The 20,166-nt window shown below is 41.0% G+C and overlaps 1 protein-coding gene across 1 annotated transcript in view; it reads right to left on the reverse strand.

Annotated features, from left to right (window-relative positions):
- The window catches only part of LOC308605739 (uncharacterized protein), a gene marked incomplete at its 5' end in the record, with an annotated part of 30,908 nt that overhangs the window by 7,286 nt on the left and 3,456 nt on the right, over positions 1–20,166 (reverse strand). Inside the window, 2 exons of the mRNA XM_081216019.1 lie at positions 2,838–2,937; positions 4,479–4,604. The remainder of the gene's footprint in view (positions 1–2,837; positions 2,938–4,478; positions 4,605–20,166) is intronic.

Genomic DNA, 20,166 nt, shown 5'->3' on the forward strand with positions numbered 1-20,166 from the left:
CTTCAGTTCAAACCCTGCCTCTACGAAGCAGTCGTCTTGACAGTTATTAACCACCTGTAAATCACCATTTCCTAATCTGAAACACTGGGAGATGCCCAGTTCCTAATTCACCAGCTGCCATGAGGGTTAACAAGACCACACCTGTAAAGTACTTAGCATAGTGCCTGGCACAGGTTGAAGGTTCAGTATATTGTGGGCCATTATCCACTGTCGTTAGTACTGTTCTTACATTTGGTAATTAGGATAAAAGCTATGACCTCATCAAGAATGGTTTCAGTGCTGTGGTTCTGAGCCACCTCGCCACTGGGCCTCAGAAAGGAAAGGGGAAGACATCAAGTGCTGATGAGAATGTAGCAATGGGCACTCTCACACATGGCTTGTGGGAGTGTGAAAAGGTGCAGCCACTCTGTAAAACTGGCAGTTTCTGTTCAAGCTAAACATATACATACCCTAAGACCCAGTCATTCCTCTCTGTGTATATTCCCCGCAAAAATGAGTACTATATTATATATACATAGTATATATCTCCCAAAATAACATGAACAAAAATGTTCATAATACAATGGGAAAAAATTAAAATGGCAATCACAGGAGAATGGACATACAATGAGATACTGCTGAGTACTGAGAAAGAACAGAGTTGAACTATATAGAACCACAAGAATGACTCTCACAGGCATAACGAAGATCAAAAGAAGACAGACATGACAGAATAAACTGTGGGACTCCATCTACATCAAGTCAAGACAGTCAAAGCTACTCTATGGTGACAGAGTCTAAATACCAGTTACCTTTCTAGAAGGAAGCATGAGAAGCCTCCGAAGTTGCAGGAGAAGGTGTGATTTAGTCTCTGGTGCAGGAAGTAGCCATGGCAGGGGGCGAGACCTCTTCCACAAAGTTGGGAAGGGAAGCTACAGGTATGAGACAGATAGAGATACTCTGTAAGGTTGAGCAGCAAGAAAGAAGGCCATGAAGTACGTTGTATGCCAAGACATCAGTGGCTCAGGGAGTGGTGAATGTTTGGATCACTGCTTGCATGGACGGCGGAGCTGGTGCAGGAGAGAGAGCAGATCAGAAGAAACACAGAGCAGATGTGCGCCAACCAGTTAGAAGTGTCTTGGCATCGTCTTGGCAAAAGATGATGAGAGCTTAGACCAGGATGTTTGTAGTGGAGCTCACAGAGGTGGTGGAGGTGATGGATTTACCCAATGTGTAAAACATAAAATCAGCAGGATGATAATGGCTGAATGTTGGGTTAGATGGAGGCAGAGTGTTATGAGTTTGCACAAGGTCGTTTCCCACCTTCTCAACTGTCTAAATGACAAGGCCATCCACTGATACTGTGGAGGATGGAGGAGTGGGCAAGATCATGATTTCCTTCTAAGGTATGAAGAATTTGATGGAACATGTGGAATGTAATTGAAAGGTAAGTATTTGGAAGAAACTCCATCGGGCTGTGAAGGAGGCTAAAGACACACATGAACTGGCTGGGGAGTGCAAGGAAGCAGGAGAGGGGCAAGACCATGACTGCAGTGGCACCAATCAACACACTTTGTGACTCCAACTGTTAGCAGCCCAGATGTGGGCCAAACAAAGCCAAATACCATCTTGAAGCTCTACAGTAAAGGAGGGCCAGGAAGACAATGCAGCTAGGGATTGCTTCTGTCTGACAAACAGAAGGACAGATGAACAGGTGGAAAAGGGTGGGATGCAGCCTATAGGCAGAGATGGTAACATAAACTCTTTTATTCTGAGTCTAGGGGGACATGTGAGAGATTATGCATTGTGATTGTTATTATTACATGAAAGATCCTAACAGCTGACTTTTTTTGAGCTCGTAACTATAACTCAGGCAGGGTGCTAACTAATTTCATGCATCAAATGATTACATCTTCAAACAGCCCAATGAGTTAGAAATTATTATCACTTTCATTTTTTCAAGAGTAGGCTGAGTGCGGCAGACTGGTTTGATGTAAACAAAACGCAGAAACCCATCTGCTCTCCTTGGACACAGAGCTAAACCTCAGTTCCCAGCTGCATCAAAAGAGGGACATAGACTCACAGACATAGAGAATAAGCTTGTGGCTGCCAAGGGGGAGGGCGGGGTGGGGGAGGGATGGATTGGGAATTTGGGATTAGTAGACGTAAACTATTATATATCTGTATAACTGAATCGCTTTGCTGTACACCAGAAACTAACACAACATTGTAAATCAACTATACTTCAATAAAATAAATTGAAAAAAAAAAAGGGATGGCCAACTGCCGAATTCTTGTCAACAGTGTGAGGGGAAATAATGTAGGTGTGACTTCCATACTTCCTCTCATTTCCCCTCTGCCAGTAGAATGATGCCAAGATAACCATAAAGCCAGACAGGTGACACCTGGGTCTCTGAATAACCGTGTGATACGATCTCACACGCTGACGCACACGAGCCCTGCCATGAGTGAGAAAAATCCTTTTCATGTGTTGAGCCACTCAGCTTTTGGAGATTATCTGTTACCGCAGTGAAAATTAACAGCCTAAATTAGCTCAAGGAGGCCCGACAAAATCACGCAACTTCCCTATTGCCACTGGGCTGGTGACCGGCAAAGGCAGGTTTTAATACCAAGCAGTTGGAGCCCAGAGCCTTGCCCTTATACATAAAACAGGTTCTTTACCCTGTGGCAGAAAAGAATCTGTTGAGGTGGGAGGACAAAGGGACTTCGAGACGAAGAGCTCTACACTGACCCAGGCACCCAAGGAGGCCACAACAAGAAGCTTCCCACGAAATTCCAGAGGCAGTGGTCCCCTCAGTTAAGGTTGCCATGACCCCTCCTGCCCAACACTTGGCCACCCACCTGGACAGGCACTTTGGGAGAGGCTTCTCTTCACCACCCACAGCTCCTGCCTGTGCTTCAGTGGGTGGATTAGATCTGGTTTGGGAACTGAATAGCCTGTTTGTGGAGAAAGAAATAAGATATTCATATTTTAGCAAAGACAAAAAGAAATGTTTCAGTCCTGTCTGGGACTTTGACATGGAGAGGAAACCTCGGAATGAGGCTGCTCTTGTCCAAACTGATCTGTGACCTGGGAACCAAAGCCAAGAACGTTATCATTAGGCCCTAAAGGCTGAGTAGGGTAGTGCTAGCTGTCTAGGGTGATCCATCTCCCTTGACCTCCATCCTAGAGGACCCCCCAAAACTGTCCAGATGCAGTCATGGGACCCAGATGCACCAGTGTTCATGGAACATTAATTATGACCATTGCTAATAACGGCCTTCCTTGACACTGACCCACTTTTTATTTAACTTTAATACATGTCTTCATAAAGGGAATCTTGTGTCCATATAAGAAATGGAAAAAACCAGTTTCATTTGCCACAAATGCAAAGTTACTGCAAGAAAATCAAAACAGAACTATCAAGTCTCGAACTCATGCTGCCTGCTCAGGGCTGTGAGTCTGAGGCTGTCCCTTCTGTTGAAGAGAGAAATTGCCAACAGTCAAAGGGCCATTAAAAGAAAGCATGAAACAGCAACAGGAAAACAAGAGAAAAAGGAATGGCCTTCTCTGATTGTCCATCATTGCCACTTGCCATGTTTGTGCACCCTCTAAAATGATCTCCCATACCAAGAGACGATCATGGCCCACACTTAAGTACACAAGGGGTGAGCATGTAGGCATCAGAGGCCAAAGAAGCCTTTTAAAGGAGATTCTGGTTTTTAGAATGACTGCCAGTAAGACTCACAAAGATGCCTCCTAATGTCCTGTCTGCTTCACTCACTTGCTGAACAACATGCCATTACCCAGGGGTTCAGCTGACTGGGCTCTAAACCAATCAAGCTTGGCCACTCAGTCTCCATCTTGTAGGAATCTGGAGAAGCAATAAATTAGGGCCAGCCTGTGCTGAGCACTGGAGAGGTAAGAAGAAGTGTGGGCTCGGGTGGCTGTTTCCTGCCACTAGAACACCCATGCAGAGACAGCCAGACGTAGAGAAAGACAGATATATGAGGAAAAAAAAAAAAAAAGTACAGCAAGAAGTAGAGACAAGGAATTGAGGGGTTTCTTAGATCAAGGGCAGGGGTGACCACTTCCGGCTATCAACTCCCTGCAGCAGAAAAAGCCAATCTGCTGAGAATGGCACAAGGAGACCCACAAAGAGACAGACAGATCAGGAGACATCAAGGCCAGTATCTAATCAGGATTTCTTCCATTTCCTGACTTTAGTCTCTCATGGTGTCTGACTGGACCTCCTGCCCCTCAGTATTATAAGACACCCATATTTCCTCCAACAAATCCTTCTCCTCTGCCATCTCAGCCGTTTTGAGGGGAACTATGTTTCTTGCTCCAAATTCCTTGTGGCAGACACAGGAGCCTGAAGATAAAACCAATACATGTCAGGACCGTGGGGAGGAGGGAGAGTGTCCTCGGAAGCCTCCTGAAAAGTGCAGCATGAAAGAGGCTGTAGGTCCCCACAGAAAGAGCAATGAGGCCTTACCCAGAGAGGTCAGCAGCCCACAGGTCTCCAGCATCACCTCCCAGTACAGGCTCCTCTGGGCAGCATCCAGCTGCCCCCACTCGTCCTAGGTAAAGGTCACTGCCAGTCCTTGAAGGTCACGGATGCCTGGAAAGTCAAACAGGTAGCTTTGTTGGCCCTGGGACAGACAGATGTGATTAGAGCTCAACGTTCAGTCGTTGGTAAAGGACCAGAGGGCCCCAAGGTCAATATCACTCAGCACTTCCTGGGAGCCCAGCTCTGTGTCAGGCTCCAAGGGGAGGCAGACACTGCCTTTGGGCAGAATGTTACTGTATTAGAGCCAAAGGTCTTCTCTCCTGAAATCATTCACAAAAGACATAAAACGATGCCAAGGCCGTGTGGCCTGAGAGACATAGACAGCAAGCATTCTGGTAATGAAGGGGAGGGAACAGATGGCAATGATCACAGTACTAATCAGCAGTTGAGCATAATACTAATCAGCTGGTCCTCACCATGTGCCTACACCATGGCCTCGAATTCCCTGTGTGAGCGCGACCAAGAGGGGCGGCAACCGAAACGGGTCCCGTGGGCTCCCTCTAACCCCCCCCACAAGGTCTTACAAGGCGCAGAGGTGGCTCCTGCCTCTTTATGGTGATTCTCTGGAAAGTTTTGAAAGGTCGCGGGCAAGGGAAGCCTGTGAGCACAAAAGAAACACGTTTCAAAAGAACTAACGCCCCCAGGACGCCGGAAGTCCAAGCCAACAACACAGGAAACGCCCGTTTTACCGTCCCTATTGGCCCAATTCTTACTGCTTCCTCCCGGCACAGACTTCTGGGTAGTGTAGTTTCCCTCCTGCAGGCAGCCTGGCCAAGAACCGGAAAGCCTTCAGGGAACCCTGGGTGGGGTGCTAGGAAAAGATGGCCTGAGGCTCTTAGGAAGGGGCGGGGCCGCGCACCTTCTTAAAGGGGAAGCACACAGATTTATCCGCCACCCGTCACAGATAACTTTAAAGATTTCAGATGCTCCAAACGTTACAAACCTAATTGGATACACCACACCAAACTATGACTCAGAAAGTGTGTCTCTGTATCTAAGAGGAAATATATGATATCTAGCTACTCTTCAAATACATGGAGATTGAAGCCTTAGAGTTGGTCCTGTGGACCACACACACAAAAAAAAGCACAACAGAGAGTTGTGAGTTAAGTTTTATTCGGGGCAAAATGAGGACTTTAGCCTGGGACAGAGCGTCTCAGATAGCTCTGAGGAACTGCTCCAAAGAGGTGTGTGTGTGTGGGGGGGGAGTCATATATATGTGGTTTTGGTGAAGGGAGATACATACAATCAAGCACACATTTTTGCAGAATGTTGCCACTAGTCCTGAGCAGCAGATGTCTCCATTAATGATTTTAGTGCTTTTCTAGATATGAGAAGATGTAAGAAATTGGGCTGATAAAACCTTCTCCTGAAAATATCTAACTATCTAAAGGCCTGTTCTGCCAGTTTTTCCTAGAGCACAGAGTGCCTCATTCCTGATCTCTGCTCTGAAATCCTCTCAAGGTGTGTTGAAAGTCAGCAACTGCAGTGGCTAGTAATCTAATCCTTGTAGAGGCAGATGGCTAGTGACAATTTTTATTTGGCAGTTTTGTAAATTTCAGTATGTTTTGTTAGGGGTAAGTGAGAAAAGTCTCCAGCAGGGATGGAAAGATGGAGGGGAGGGGAGGACTTTCAGAGGCTCTGAAGCTGGTGAACATGGGTGGCACTCTGCCTCTGGTTGCCTCAGAAAACGTCTGTCCTGTTGGTATAATCAATGATGTGTCCAACCCAGCAAGCAACATTATTTTATCCAGATGCTGTTTCCTAATCTACATCCTAAAACACATTCAATTTCTTTTAGGAATCTGGAAAGGAAAGCCACTTACAAAATGTCATTTCCTGCCAGGAAAGAAGCTGTCACAACCCCTGCAAGTGTGCCAAAGGGGCCTCTGAAACCTGAGACAAATATTTGTGACTTCAGGGTCTCAATTCCTTACTAAGAAGTGATTATCGCTTCACCTGTAATTTCACAAACAGTAGTAACTGCATGCAGAGTGAGAGTATCACTGAAACACACTTGTAAATTATTTAAATTCCGGAAAGTCATTAATAATAATTAAGAATTCATTCCAAGATAGTGGCAGAAATACCCCTGGGAAAGCACACTGTGAGAAGTGAAAAAAGTTAACATCTTAAGGAACTCTGAGCATAAGAAACTGAAGTCTGAGGAGTAGTAGTATGAGAAGTAATAGCCTGTGCTATCCTACAAGTTTTGCCACGCTTGAGGATTTCTCTTCAAAACGTGTGCCTTTTTTATTACACACTGAGGCAAAACCCACTAGAAGAAAGTGGTAAAGAGGACATTTGGAAGGATTTTCCAGAATGGTGAAAATGAACAGGAAGGGGGGTTGTTGTCATGTTTATTCACTGCTCTAACCAATGTTCAGTGGATAATTATAAATAATGGATTTTTTGGCACTATCATCAGTGTATGGGAGACAAAGGAAAGAAGAGACACAAAGAAACCTGCCCTCATGATAGGTACATTCCATTTCAGAACGACAGGCAGGAGAAATGAAAAAAAAAAAGAAATACTGAATTAAATAGTATGTAAAACATGGTAGACAAAATGGGGAAAAGGAGAGAAGGTGAAGGTGCCAAGAAGGTGGTGGAACAAATGTTGAGTCAGGGAGTAAAGGAGAATAATTTTCCAAGTAGAAAATATGAATTAATTGGGCTTCCCTGGTGGCGCAGTGGTTGAGAGTCCGCCTGCCAATGCAGGGGACACGGGTTCATGCCCCAGTCCGGGAAGATCCCACATGCCGCGGGGCGGCTGGGCTCGTGAGCCATGGCCGCTGAGCCTGCGTGTCCGGAGCCTGTGCTCTGCAAATGGAGAGGCTACAACAGTGAGAGGCCCGCGTACAAAAAAAAAAAAAAAAGAATTAATGATGCCATTTTTTAAAAAGAGCTTATGGTAGGTGTAGATAGAGTAGGAAGCACCAGGACTTTCTCTCCTAACACAGACAACAATTTCAGCAGAATCTGTCTAATGTAAGTATTTTGGAACTCTGTAGTCTACTGCAGTCAAATTCCATAAGAAGACTTGGGCAGTAAATTGTGGTTAATGTTAGTCAATTTCAGCCCTTAGCACAGTAGCAGCTACCAGTCCTCCACCTCCAGCCCTGTGACAGACCACTGTGCATGTGTTCCTGGAGCAAGCTATGTATAGCTTCTGCGAACCAGAGCAAAAAGAACCCTGTCCTCAAAACATCAGGGATCTGTTCTTTGATATCTGTTCTTGATTAGAGAGGAGCAGACAACTGAGGGCTGTGAGGTGCCTTGTTCCTGCACCTCCCCTCATTGTTGAGCCCCTCCCACTCTGGCTGATGTGACTTCTGGGAGGATTTAAAGGGCTAGAACCCTTTTTTCCTCCCTTCAGTTTTCTCATTTTCCCACGTTGGGAGCTAGAAATCAAGGACTAGGGCAGTGAAAAGCAACGTGCAAATATGAGAAAAATTAGAAAGTGATGAGGGAAAGGTGCAGGCCCAGAACACCTGAGAAGTCTGAAAGTTTAAACCTCAGGTGATCTTTCCCACAGAGTTAGCCTACAAAATCAAAATAAAATAAGCAAAAATAGCAAGCCCTGGAAAAAGGGGAGAGTCTGATTTCCAGAATTACCACATTATTAGATTTAAATGTCCAGTGTTCAACAACAACAACAACAAAATTTAAAAAAAGAGAGAAAGAAAGAAAAAACAGAGCCAAAGAGAACTGCCAGATACCATGTAGAAGACTAACACATGTTACAGGACTCCCAGAAAAGGAGAGAGAGAAAGGGGTAGAGAGAATATTTGAAGAAACAGTGGCTGAAATCTTTCCTAATTTGATGAAAGGCATAATTATAAATATCTCAGAAGCTCAACAAACTCCAAGTAAGATGACTGCAAGGAGACCCACTACAAGACACAACATAATCAAATTTTGAAAGACAAAAACAAAAGAGAGAGTTTTGAAAGCAGCAAGAGAGTAGCAACTTATCACATGCAAGGGATCAACATTAATATAATCAGCCTATTTCTCATTAGAAACTTTGAGGGCCAGGAGGCAGTGGGCCAATACATTAAAATGCTAAAACAAACCAACAACAACAACAAAACAAACACCCACACCATCAACCAAGAATCCTCTATTTGGCAAAACTTGGAGCCAAGAAATTAAGACATTCCTAGATAAATAAAAGCTGTGGGAGTTTGTTACCACTAGAGCTGTCCTGTGTGAAATGCTCAAAGGAGTCCTGCAGTCCTGAAATAAAGGGAAACTACACAGTAACTTGAAGCCACATGAAGGAGTAAAGATCTCAATAAAGGTAAATACATGGGAAATTATAAAATCTAGTATTATTGTAACACCAGTTTCTAACTCCACTTTTTGATTTCTACATTACTTTTTAAAATTATTAGTCTAAAACTAGTACTATTGTAACTTTGGTTTGTAACTCTGCATTTTGTATTCTACATATCTTAAGATACTAATGCACTTTAAAGAATTATTAGTTTATATATTTTTTTTTTTTCTTTTTGCGGTATGCGGGCCTCTCACTGTTGTGGCCTCTCCCGTTGCGGAGCACAGGCTCCGGATGCGCAGGCCCAGCGGCCATGGCTCACGGGCCCAGCCGCTCCGCGGCATATGGGATCCTCCCAGACCGGGGCACGAACCCGTATCCCCTGCATCGGCAGGCGGACTCTCAACCACTGCGCCACCAGGGAGGCCCCAATTAGTTTATATTTTTAGTCACACAATGTAAAAGATATAATTTTATGATATCAAACACCAGGGTTGGGGATGGAGTTGTAAAACAGCAGAGTTTTTGTATGTTATTGGTTAAGCTGGGTAAATTCAAATTAGAATGTAATGACTTTAGTATGTTAAAAGTAATCCCATGGTAACCACAAAGAAACAGCTATAAAATATATACAACAGAAAATGAGAAAAGAATTTAGATGTTTCACTACAAAAAACAGACCAAACACAAAAGAATACAGTAATGCAGGAAATTAGGGATAAAAGAGCTACATCTTTGTTTTCTTTAAATTATGTAGAAAACAAAAAGCAAAATGATAGAAGGAACAAGATAAAACCCTAGAAGAAGAAGTGGAGATAGGCAATCTACCCCACAGAGAGTTCAAGGTAATGATGGTAAATATGTTTAAAGAACTTGGGAAAAGATTGGATGAACAGAGTGAGAAGTTAGAAGGTTATAACAAAGAGTTAGAAAATATAAATAAGAACCAAGCAGAGATGAAGAATACAATAACTGATATGAAAAATACACTAGAAGGAATAAACATTAGATTAAATGATACAGAGGAATGGATCAGTGAGCTGGAAGACAGAGTAGTGGAAATCACTGAAGCTGAACAGAAAAAGAAAAGAGAATAAAAAGAAATGAGGACAATTTAAGAGACCTCTTGAACAACACCAAGCATACTAACATTCTCATTATAGGGGTCCCAGAAGGAGAAGAGAGAGAGAAAGGGGCATAGAACATATGTGAAGATATCATAGTTGAAAACTTCCCTAACCTGGGAAAGGAAACAGACATCTAGGTCCAGGTAGCACAGAGAGTCCCAAAAAGGATCAACCCAAAGAGGACCAAACCAAGACACACTGCAACTAAAATGGCAAAAATTAAAGATAAAGAGAGAATATTAAAAGCAGTAAGGGAAAAGCAACAAGTTACATACAGGGAACTCCCATAATGCTAACATCTGACTTTTCAGCAGAAATTCTGCAGACCAGAAGAGAATGGCATGATATAGTTAAAATAATGAAAGGGGAAAACCTACAACCAAGAATACTCTGCCCAGCAAGGATTTCATTCATATTTGATGGAAAGATCAAAAGTTTTACAGTGAAGCAAATGCTAAAAGTGTTCAGCACCACCAAACCAGCTTTACAAGGAATGTTAAAGGGACTTCTCTAACTAAAAAAGAAATGGCCACAACTAGAAACATGAAAATTATGAAAGGAAAAATCTCATTGTAAAGGCAAATATACAGAAAAGGTAGTAAATCAACCACTTATAAAGCTAGTAGGAAGGTTAAAGACAAAAGTAGTAAAATAATCTATATCCACAATAAGTAGTTAAGGGATACAAAAAACCAAAAAGATGTAAAATATGATGTCAAAACATTAAAAGTGGTGGGGAGAGTAAAAATGCAGGTTTGTTAAAGTACATTTGAACTTAAGACATCAGCAACTTAAAATAATTATATATCTATATTGCTATCTAGTTATAGATAAAGATATAGATATAAATTGTTATATGTAAACATCACAGTAACCACAAGCCAAAAATCTATAATAGACAATACATACAGAAAAAAGAAAGGAATTCAAACATAACACTAAAGATGGTCATTAAAGCACAAGGGAAGAGAACGAAGAAGGAACAAAAATAACTGCAAAAAGAACCCAAAAAACAATTAATAAAATGGTAATAAGTACATACCTATCAATAATTACTTTAAATGTAAATGGACTAAATGTCCCCATCAAAAGACATAGAGTGGGGCCTCCCTGGTGGCGCAGTGGTTGAGAGTCCGCCTGCCGATGCAGGGGATACCGGTTCGTGCCCCGGTCTGGGAGGATCCCATATGCCGCGGAGCGGCTGGGCCCGTGAGCCATGGCCGATGGGCCTGCGCGTCCGGAGCTGTGCTCCGCAACGGGAGAGGCCACAACAGTGAGAGGCCCGCATACCGCCAAAAAGAAAAAAAAAAAAAAAAAGAAAAAGAGTGGCTGCATGACCTGTATATAAGCTGCCAAGAAGAGACTCACTTCAGACCTAAGACACACACAGACTGGAAGGGAATAGAAAAAGGTATTCCATGCAAATGGAAATTAAAAGAAAGCCAGGGTAGCAATACTTATATCAGATAAAATAGACTTTAAAACAAAGACTATACAAAGACAAAGAGGATATTACATAATGATCAAGGGATCAATCCAAGAAGAAGCCATAACAATTGTAAATATATATTCACACAACATAGGAGCATCCAAATACATAAAGCAAATATTAACAGACATAGGGGAGAAATCAACAGTAACACAATACTAGTAGGGGACTTTAACACCCCACTTATATCAATGGACAGATCACCCAGACAGAAAATCAGTAAGGAAACACTGGCCTTAAACGACATGTTAGATCAGGTGAATGTAATAGCTATATGGAGAACATTCCATCCAAAAGCAACAGAATATAAATTCTTTTCAAGTGCCAATGGAACATTCTCCAGGGTAGATCACATTCTAGGCCACAAAACAAGCATTGGTACATTTAAGAAAACTGAAATCATATCAAGCATCTTTTCTGACCACAATGCTATGAGACTAGAAATCAACTATAACTAAAAGACCCCTGCAAAAACCACGAACACATGGAGGCTAAAAAGTATGCTAACAACCTATGGGTCACTGAAGAAATCAAAAAGGAACTAAAAAAATACCTAGAGACAAAGAAAATGAAAACACAACACAAAATCTATGAGACACAGCAAAAGGAGTTCCAAAAGGGAAGTTTATAATGACACAAACTTACATCAGGATACAAGAAAAATCTCAAATAAACCACCTAACCTTACACCTAGTGGAATTAGAAAAAGAAGAACAAACAAAACACAAAGTTAAAGAAGGAAAGAAATCATACCTCTCAGAGCAGAAATAAATGAAATAGGGACTAAAAACCCCACAATAGAATACATCATTGTAACTAAGAGCTGATTCTTTGAAAAGATAACAAAAATGGTAAACCCTTAGTCAGTATCATCAAGAAAAAATGAGAGAGGGCACAAATAAATGAAATCCGAAGTGAAAAAGGAGAAGTTACAAATGATACCACAGAAATACAAAGGATCATAAGAGATTACTACATTTATATACATTTATATATTTAGATACTAAAATTATATACCAATAAAATAGGTAACCTAGAAAAAATGGATAAATTTCTACAAATCTACAATCTCCCAAGACTGAATCAGGAAGAAATAGAAAATATGAAAGAACCAATTACTAGTAATGAGATTGAATCAGTAATAAAACAACTCCCAACAAACAAAATTTCAGGTCCAGATGGCTTCACAGTTGAATTCTACCAAAAATTTAGAAGACAGTTAACACCTATCCTTCTCAAACTATTCCAAAAAATTTCAGAGGGTGGAACACTCCCAAACTCCTTCTACGACACCAGCATCACCCTGATACCAAAACTAGACAAAGATATCACAAAAAAAGAAAACAGGCCAATATCATTGATGAACACATATGCAAAAATCCTCCACAAAATATTAGCAAACGGAATCCAACAGTATATTAAGGGATCATACACCATGATCACTGGGATTTATCCCAGGGATGCAAGGATGGTTCAATATCCACATATCAATCAATGTGATAAAACACATTAGCAAACTGAAGAATAAAAACCATATGATCATCTCAGTAGATGCAGAAAAAGCTTTTGACAAAATTCAACATCAATTTCTGATAAAACCTCTCAACAAAGTGGGCATAGAGGGAACATACCTCGACATTATAAAGACCATATATGAAAAGTCCACAGCTAACATCATACTCAATGGTGAAAAGCTGAAGGCATTTCCTCTAAGACCTGGAACAAGACAAGGACGCCCACTCTCACCACTTTTATTCAACATAGTATTGAAATTTCTAGCCATAACAGTCAGACAAGAAAAGTAAATAAAAGGCATCCAAATTGAAAACGAAGAAGTAAAATTGTCACTGTCTGCAGATGACACAATACTACACAACACATAGAAAATCCTAACTATGCCATCAAAAAACTACTAGAACTCCTCAATTAATTTGGTAAAGTTGCAGGACACAAAATTAATATATAGAAATCTGTTGTGTTTCAATATACTGATAATGAACTATCAGAAAGAGAAATTAAAAAAAACAGTCCCACTCACAATCACATCAAAAAGAATAAAATACCTGGGAATAAATCTAGCTAAGGAGGTAAAATACATGTACCAGAAAACAGTAAGACACCGACGAAAGAAGTTTAGGTTGACAATGCATATGGAAAGATATACTGTGCTCATGGATTGGAAGAATTAATATTGTTAAAATTTCCATACTACCCAAGGCAATATACAGATATAATGCAATCCCTATCAAAATACCAATGGCATTTTTCACAGAACTAGAACAAAATAGTGTAAAATTTGTATGGGGACTTCCCTGGTGGCACAGCGGTTAAGACTCTGCACTCCCATTGCAGGGGGTCCGGGTTCAATCCCTGGTCAGGGAACTAGATCTCACATGCATGCCGTTAACAACTAAGAGTTCGCATGCCACAACTAAGGAGCCCATGTGCCACAACTAAGGAGCTGGTGAGCCTCAACTAAGGAGCCCTGGAGATGCAACTAAGACCCCACGCAACCAAATAAATAAATAAATAAATAATTTAAAAAATGACATTTGTATGGAAACACAAAAGAACTCACAAAGCTGCAGGTATCAAGCTTTCTAATATCAAACTATACCACAGAACTACAGTAATCTAAACAGTATGATATTGGCACAAAAACAGACACAGAGATCAATGAAACAAGATAGAGAGCCTGGAAATGAACCCACACTTATAAGGGCAATTAATGAATGACAAAGGAGGCAGGAATATAAAATGGGGGAAAGATAGACTCTTCAATGAGTGGTGTTAGGAAAACTGGACAGCTACATGCAAAAGAATCAAACTGGACTACTTTCTCACACCATATAAAAAATAAATTCAACATGGATTAAAGACTTGAATGTAAGACCTGAAACCATAAAATTTCTAGAAGAAAACATAGGCAATATGCTTTTTTACAATGGTCTTAGCAATATTTTTTGTATATGTTTCCTCAGGCAAGGGAAATAAAAGCAAAAAAATAAACAGTTGAGACTACATCAAACTAAAAAGCTTTCTCACAGCAAAGAAGCCATCAATAAAACTAAAAGACAACCTACCAAATGGGAGAAGATACTTGCAAATGATATATCCAATAAGGGGTTAATATCCAAAATATATAAATAACTCATAACTCAAAAACAACAACAATAACAAAAACAAACAACTCAAAAAATGGGCAGACGAGTTGATTTGATATTTTTCCAAAGAAGACATACAGATATGGCCAATAGGCACATGAAAAGATGCTCAGCATCGCTAATCACCAGGGAAATGCAAATCAAAACCACAATGAGATGTCACCGCACATCTGTCAGCATGGCTATTACCAAAAAGACAAGAAATCACAAGTATTGGAGAGAATGTGGAGAAAAGGGAACTCTTCTGCACTGTTTGTAGAAATGTAAATTGGTGCAGCCACTATAGAAAACAGTATGGAGATTCCTCAGAAAAAATTAAGAATACTACCATATGAACCATCTGTGTCACTTATGAGTATTTATCCAAAGAATGTGAGAACACTAATCAAAAAAGATTTGCAGACCCCCATGTTCACTGCAGCATTATTTACAATAGCTAAGACATGGAAACAACCTAAGTGCCCATCAAAGGAGGAATGGATAATGAAGATGTGAGATACACTCACACAATGGAATATTCATACTACTCAGCCATAAAAAGATGAGATCTTCCCATTTGGGACAACATGGATGGACCTTGAGGGTATTATGCTAAGTGAAATAAGTCAGACAGAGAAAGACAAACACTGTATGACTTCACTCCTATGTGGAATAAAAAAACTAATAAACAAGCAAAACATAATAAATGAACAAATCAAATCAAACAAAAACAAATATATAGATACTTAGAGAACAGAGTAGTGGTTACCAGAAGGCACAAGGGGGAGGAAGGGCAAAATTGGTAAAAGGGATCAACTGTATGGGGACAAAGGGAAAATAAATGATTGCATTTATATGAAATGCCCAGAATAGACAAATCTATAGAATCTTAAAGTAGATTAGGGTAGGGAGGATGGGAAGATTGCATAGACTGGAAAATGAAGAAGCATATAAGATGCCTTTCTTTCTTCCTTTCTTCCTTCCTTCCTCCCTCCCTTCCTTTCTTACTTATAAAGTACCTTCAATACCCCAGTACTGATCTTCATGTTGGAGGTGCATTGGTGAAAAGAGACCTGTATTCTTTCAGTAAGTTGCAATCAAGTGCTTGCTGACAAATAAACAAACCATAGTGAATTACCATAGGAGTTACAAAACTTGATGAGTGTTGGGTGAATAATTAAAATAGGATGGTATACAGAGGGACTAGATGGCACCTGCAGAGAGAGTGGTGAGGAACGACCCATTTGAGAAGGTGACAATCGAGCAAGGATCTAGAAGACAAGATAGAATAGCAGTGAGGTCATGAGGAGGAGCCTCCAGGCAAAAGGCTTGTTTAAAGGCTTAAAGATGCATAAATGTGGCTTATGCGAGGTAGAGAAGGCAGGTCACTGAATTAACATGTGTGTCTTTGTGAGCAAGGAGAAGCATGGAAGGAGGCAGAACCAAGTCAGGTAGGCCTGGATACGCCAACATAAAGAATTTGGATTATATTCTTTGAGAGATCAGAAGATATTAAAAGATGTTATGAAATGGAATTCTATTTATGTAGTTTAGAAATCATCTAATTTCTGTATAGAGAATGGACTATATGGTTGCAAGCATGAAAGCACAGGACTGGTTAAGCAGTCCTTGCAGTGCTTCAGGTGAGAACTGGATGCAAATAAATGAAGGCTGAGGCCCCATCACTTTGAGGCAGCATTGAAAACAACACTGTCTGCTGGAATGAATGTGCAGGGAGGGTAAGTGAGGACAAAAGAGGGATACAGGAAAATGTCTGGATGTTCAGCTTTGTCTGGTGGGTGGATGGCGATTCCATTTGCTAAGTGTGGGGGCTTGAAAGAGGAGGAGAATAAGGAGAAAATCAAGACGTCTGTGTGGGCCCCATGAAGCATGCGGAGTTTGAGTTGACAATGAACAACCAAAATGAGCTGGGAGGTAAAGAGCTGGATGTATGGATAGAGAGTTCCAGGGAGAGGCAAGGCTGGGTTTTAGACAGACTTGGGAGTCTTTTTTTAAAGGATGAGTTATAAACACATGGAAATGCAAAAGAAAACATATGTAGGAAATGTGGAAATGGAGGCCAAATATGATCTTGGGTCCCTTTAACATTTAGAGATCAAAGGAGAGATGAAGAACAAGCAAAAGAAACTGAGAAGCAGCAGCCATTAAAATAAAAATTAAGAAAAATGTAGTGTCATAGAATCAAGAGAAGAGATTGAAGAATGAGGAAGTTGTCAATTGCGTCAAATGCTAACAGGTCAAGAAACATAGTGACAGAGAGGGACTCAGATTTAGCAATGTGGAGATCACTTTGACCTAGAGAAAAGCAGTCTCAGGAAAATAATAGGAATGTTCTCTGATAGGACATAGTTATGGAGAGATTGTGAAGTGAAAATTAAAGAAAATTAACATAGAAAAAATTTCCAAGAAGCTTTTCTACTGAGAATAGAAGTGGTGTACTTGCTGGAGGGGGTTTTGGGAAAAGAGAGGGTTTTTAAAAGGTGAACTATTCTAGATATCTAAGCATATCTGAAAGATGATGGAAAAGATCTAGTAAAGGCAGAAAAAAATGTTGATTAAAGAGAGAGAAGGGATAATGGCAGGAAGCACATGTGTTCCTATGGATATTATTGTCTAGGGGTCAATAAAAGTTATTCTCAAGAAAGAATTTTCTAATAGTGATGACCCAGAGTAGTAAAGCTTGAGTTATCAGTAGAGCATGGTGACAGTCCATAGAATAAGCTCAGTGAGATGGCAGCTGTGTTTGTCAGGATTCTCCAGTGAAAACAGAACCAATGAGGGGTGTGCGTGTTTGTGTGTGTGTGTGTGTGTGTGTGTGTGTGTGTGTGTAGATTAGATAGGTAGACACTTAGTTAGATAGACAGAGATAGAGATACTTATTTTAATGAACTGAGTTACAGAACTGGAGGGGATGGCAAGCCTGAATTCTTGCCAGCAGGCTGCAGACCCAGGGAATAGTTGATGTTGCAGTTTGAGTCTGAAGGCAGAATTCCTTCTTCCTCAGGGTATCTCAGTCTTTTTCTCTTTGGATCTTTGACTGGTTGGATGAGGTCCACCCACATTATAGAGGGTAATCTGCTTTACTCAAAGTCTACAGATTTAATGTTATATGTTAATCTGATCTAAAAAATATCTTCACAGCAACATCTAGACTAGTGTTTGACTGAAAATCTGGGCACCATAGCCTAACCAAGTTGACACATAAAATTAACCATCAGAGCAGGGTACATATAACATTTACTGAGTACCAACTTTATGTCTGTCACAGAGGACATGAGACAGATAAAAGAATGTTACTGGGATTCCTCCTTCACTGAACACTGACGAAGGTGCTGTGGCAGAGAGGGTTCTGGAAATAGGACTGAGTTTAAGTTGGCAGGATCCTCTGACAGTGGAACCAAACTGGGGGTCCTCTAAAACCTGGACCAGGGCAGCTTCTCAAGGGCACTGAGGAAGAACATTATGCTCAACTTCTTTCTGACAATGTCCTTGTGTCCTTTTCCCCACTTAGGGAATGTGCTGAACCAAAAGATGCCTCGGTCCCCCCTAGTAGGTACAGATCACTACAGCCTCAAAAGATGCACCAGAGGAATCTTTCATGCCTTTAGTATTGCCTTCAGGAGCATTTCTTAAATGATAGGGACCCACTGGCAGCTCAGAGGAAACACCCTTATTTCTGTTTGTGGCCCTAAATCCCCACTCAGTACAGGTAGCCCAGAGCCCCACATGCTCTTTCCCTCCTACAGTTTGGATGGAAGAGAATACATTGAAAAGGGGTTCCAGAAACAGGTAGATCCCTTTACCAGTTACCTGAAATCTTGGAACTAGATTCTAAAAAGCTCCAGACTTCCTCCTAAGGCCAAAATATGGAATAGAATAGCCTTCATAGAGGCACTCTGTTGATATGTATTAAAGAAGCCTAGAGACAGGTAAATTATTTGACCAGTAGCATAGAATCTAGTGATTTACCACTTAAAAAAACCAAGTACATATGCAATGATGTATGTACAAGGATATTCTTCACAAATTTAAGTAAAAACTTGAGCACAAAGCAAATGTTCATCAAGGGGAGAGCACTTAAATCTATTACTGTTATGATTCCTGATATGGAACTGTGGACATTCTAATGATAATGTAGGTTGTATGTTGCTAGTATTGTAAGACATTCACAATGGATTGAGTGAAAAAGAATATGAGTGTACATGTAAAATAAATCTGTATTTTAAAATAAATGATACCTTTCTCTGAATAGATTAGCATGATAAATCACTTTCTATGGGTAAACAGAATGAGTTAAAATTTTCTTTTTCTAAATTTTGCAATAGTGTTTATTGAAGTTTTGTAAAAAGAACAGTGACACTTTACTTCCATCCACATACTTCCCCAGACTAACATACATATTGGACTTCACCTCCCATAAGCCTTTTTTTTTTTGAGAAATCATGCAAAATCAACAAATAGGAAAAACTTGAGCTCTCTACCTAGTAAGCCCCCGAGGGTATTCTCAGGCTTAAAGTCTAAATGAAATCCCTTCTTATGGAGCTAAAACAAGACTTATTCCAATTCCTCCATAATCTAAGAGGGAGGAAAGGAAGTGAGATGGGCACCCTCCTCCCCATCATAGCCAGACAGTGCCCTTGATACCTGTCTTTAGTTTTTCTCAGGGAACCCAGCCAACCTATCAAGCAAAGGCTTTATACTATTGGTCAAACATATGCACACCTGACACTTCATACTGAAGTGTCTGGTGTTACCTGATACTAGTCACATAAATAATCAGAGATGTGGGATATCAGAGGTCCTCTTGGACAGAAGGAGAGAACACAAACGTCTTGTTGGAGGCTCTGCACAGGTTCTACATTGGGCATTCCAGGGTCAGGCTTAGGCCAGATAGGGAATGGACAGGTCTTCAAACCAGTGACAGGAGAACCAGGACTAGGCTCTTGGATTTAAAACTTTGGTCCATAGTGGGATGTGTAGGCTTATTACAAAGTGATAGATGGAGAATGAGCCAGGAACAAGGACAAAGATTTCTACCAGAGGTCTCAGCAGGAGTTTCTCCCTGTGGCAAATACATATGATTTATTTTGATGTATCTGGAAGCTTAGAGTTCCAAACTTCCTTATCACCCTGAGTCTTAGAACAGTTTCAGCATCAACATGAACTGGCTTTTCTTCTCCCAGCTCATATTCTTTTTTTTTTTAATAAATTTTTATTTATTTATTTATTTATTGGCTGCATTGGGTCTTCGTTGCTGCGCGCGGGCTTTCTCTAGTTGCAGTGAGTGGGGGCTACTCTTTGCTGTGGTGTGCAGGCTTCTCATTGCTGTGGCTTCTCTTGTTGTGGAGCATGGGCTCTAGGCACAAGGGCTTCAGTAGTTGTGGCACGTGGGCTCAGTAGTTGTGGCTCATGGGCTGTAGAGCGCAGGCTTAGTAGTTGTGGCGCATGGGCTTAGATGCTCCACAGCATGTGGGATCTTCCCGGACCAGGGATGGAACCCTTGTCCCCTGCATTGCCAGGCGGATTCTTAACCACTGTGCCACCAGGGAAG

The sequence above is a fragment of the Mesoplodon bidens genome (assembly GCF_964165515.1).
Source record: "Mesoplodon bidens genome assembly, chromosome: 18".
NCBI classification, from domain to species: domain Eukaryota; kingdom Metazoa; phylum Chordata; class Mammalia; order Artiodactyla; family Ziphiidae; genus Mesoplodon; species Mesoplodon bidens.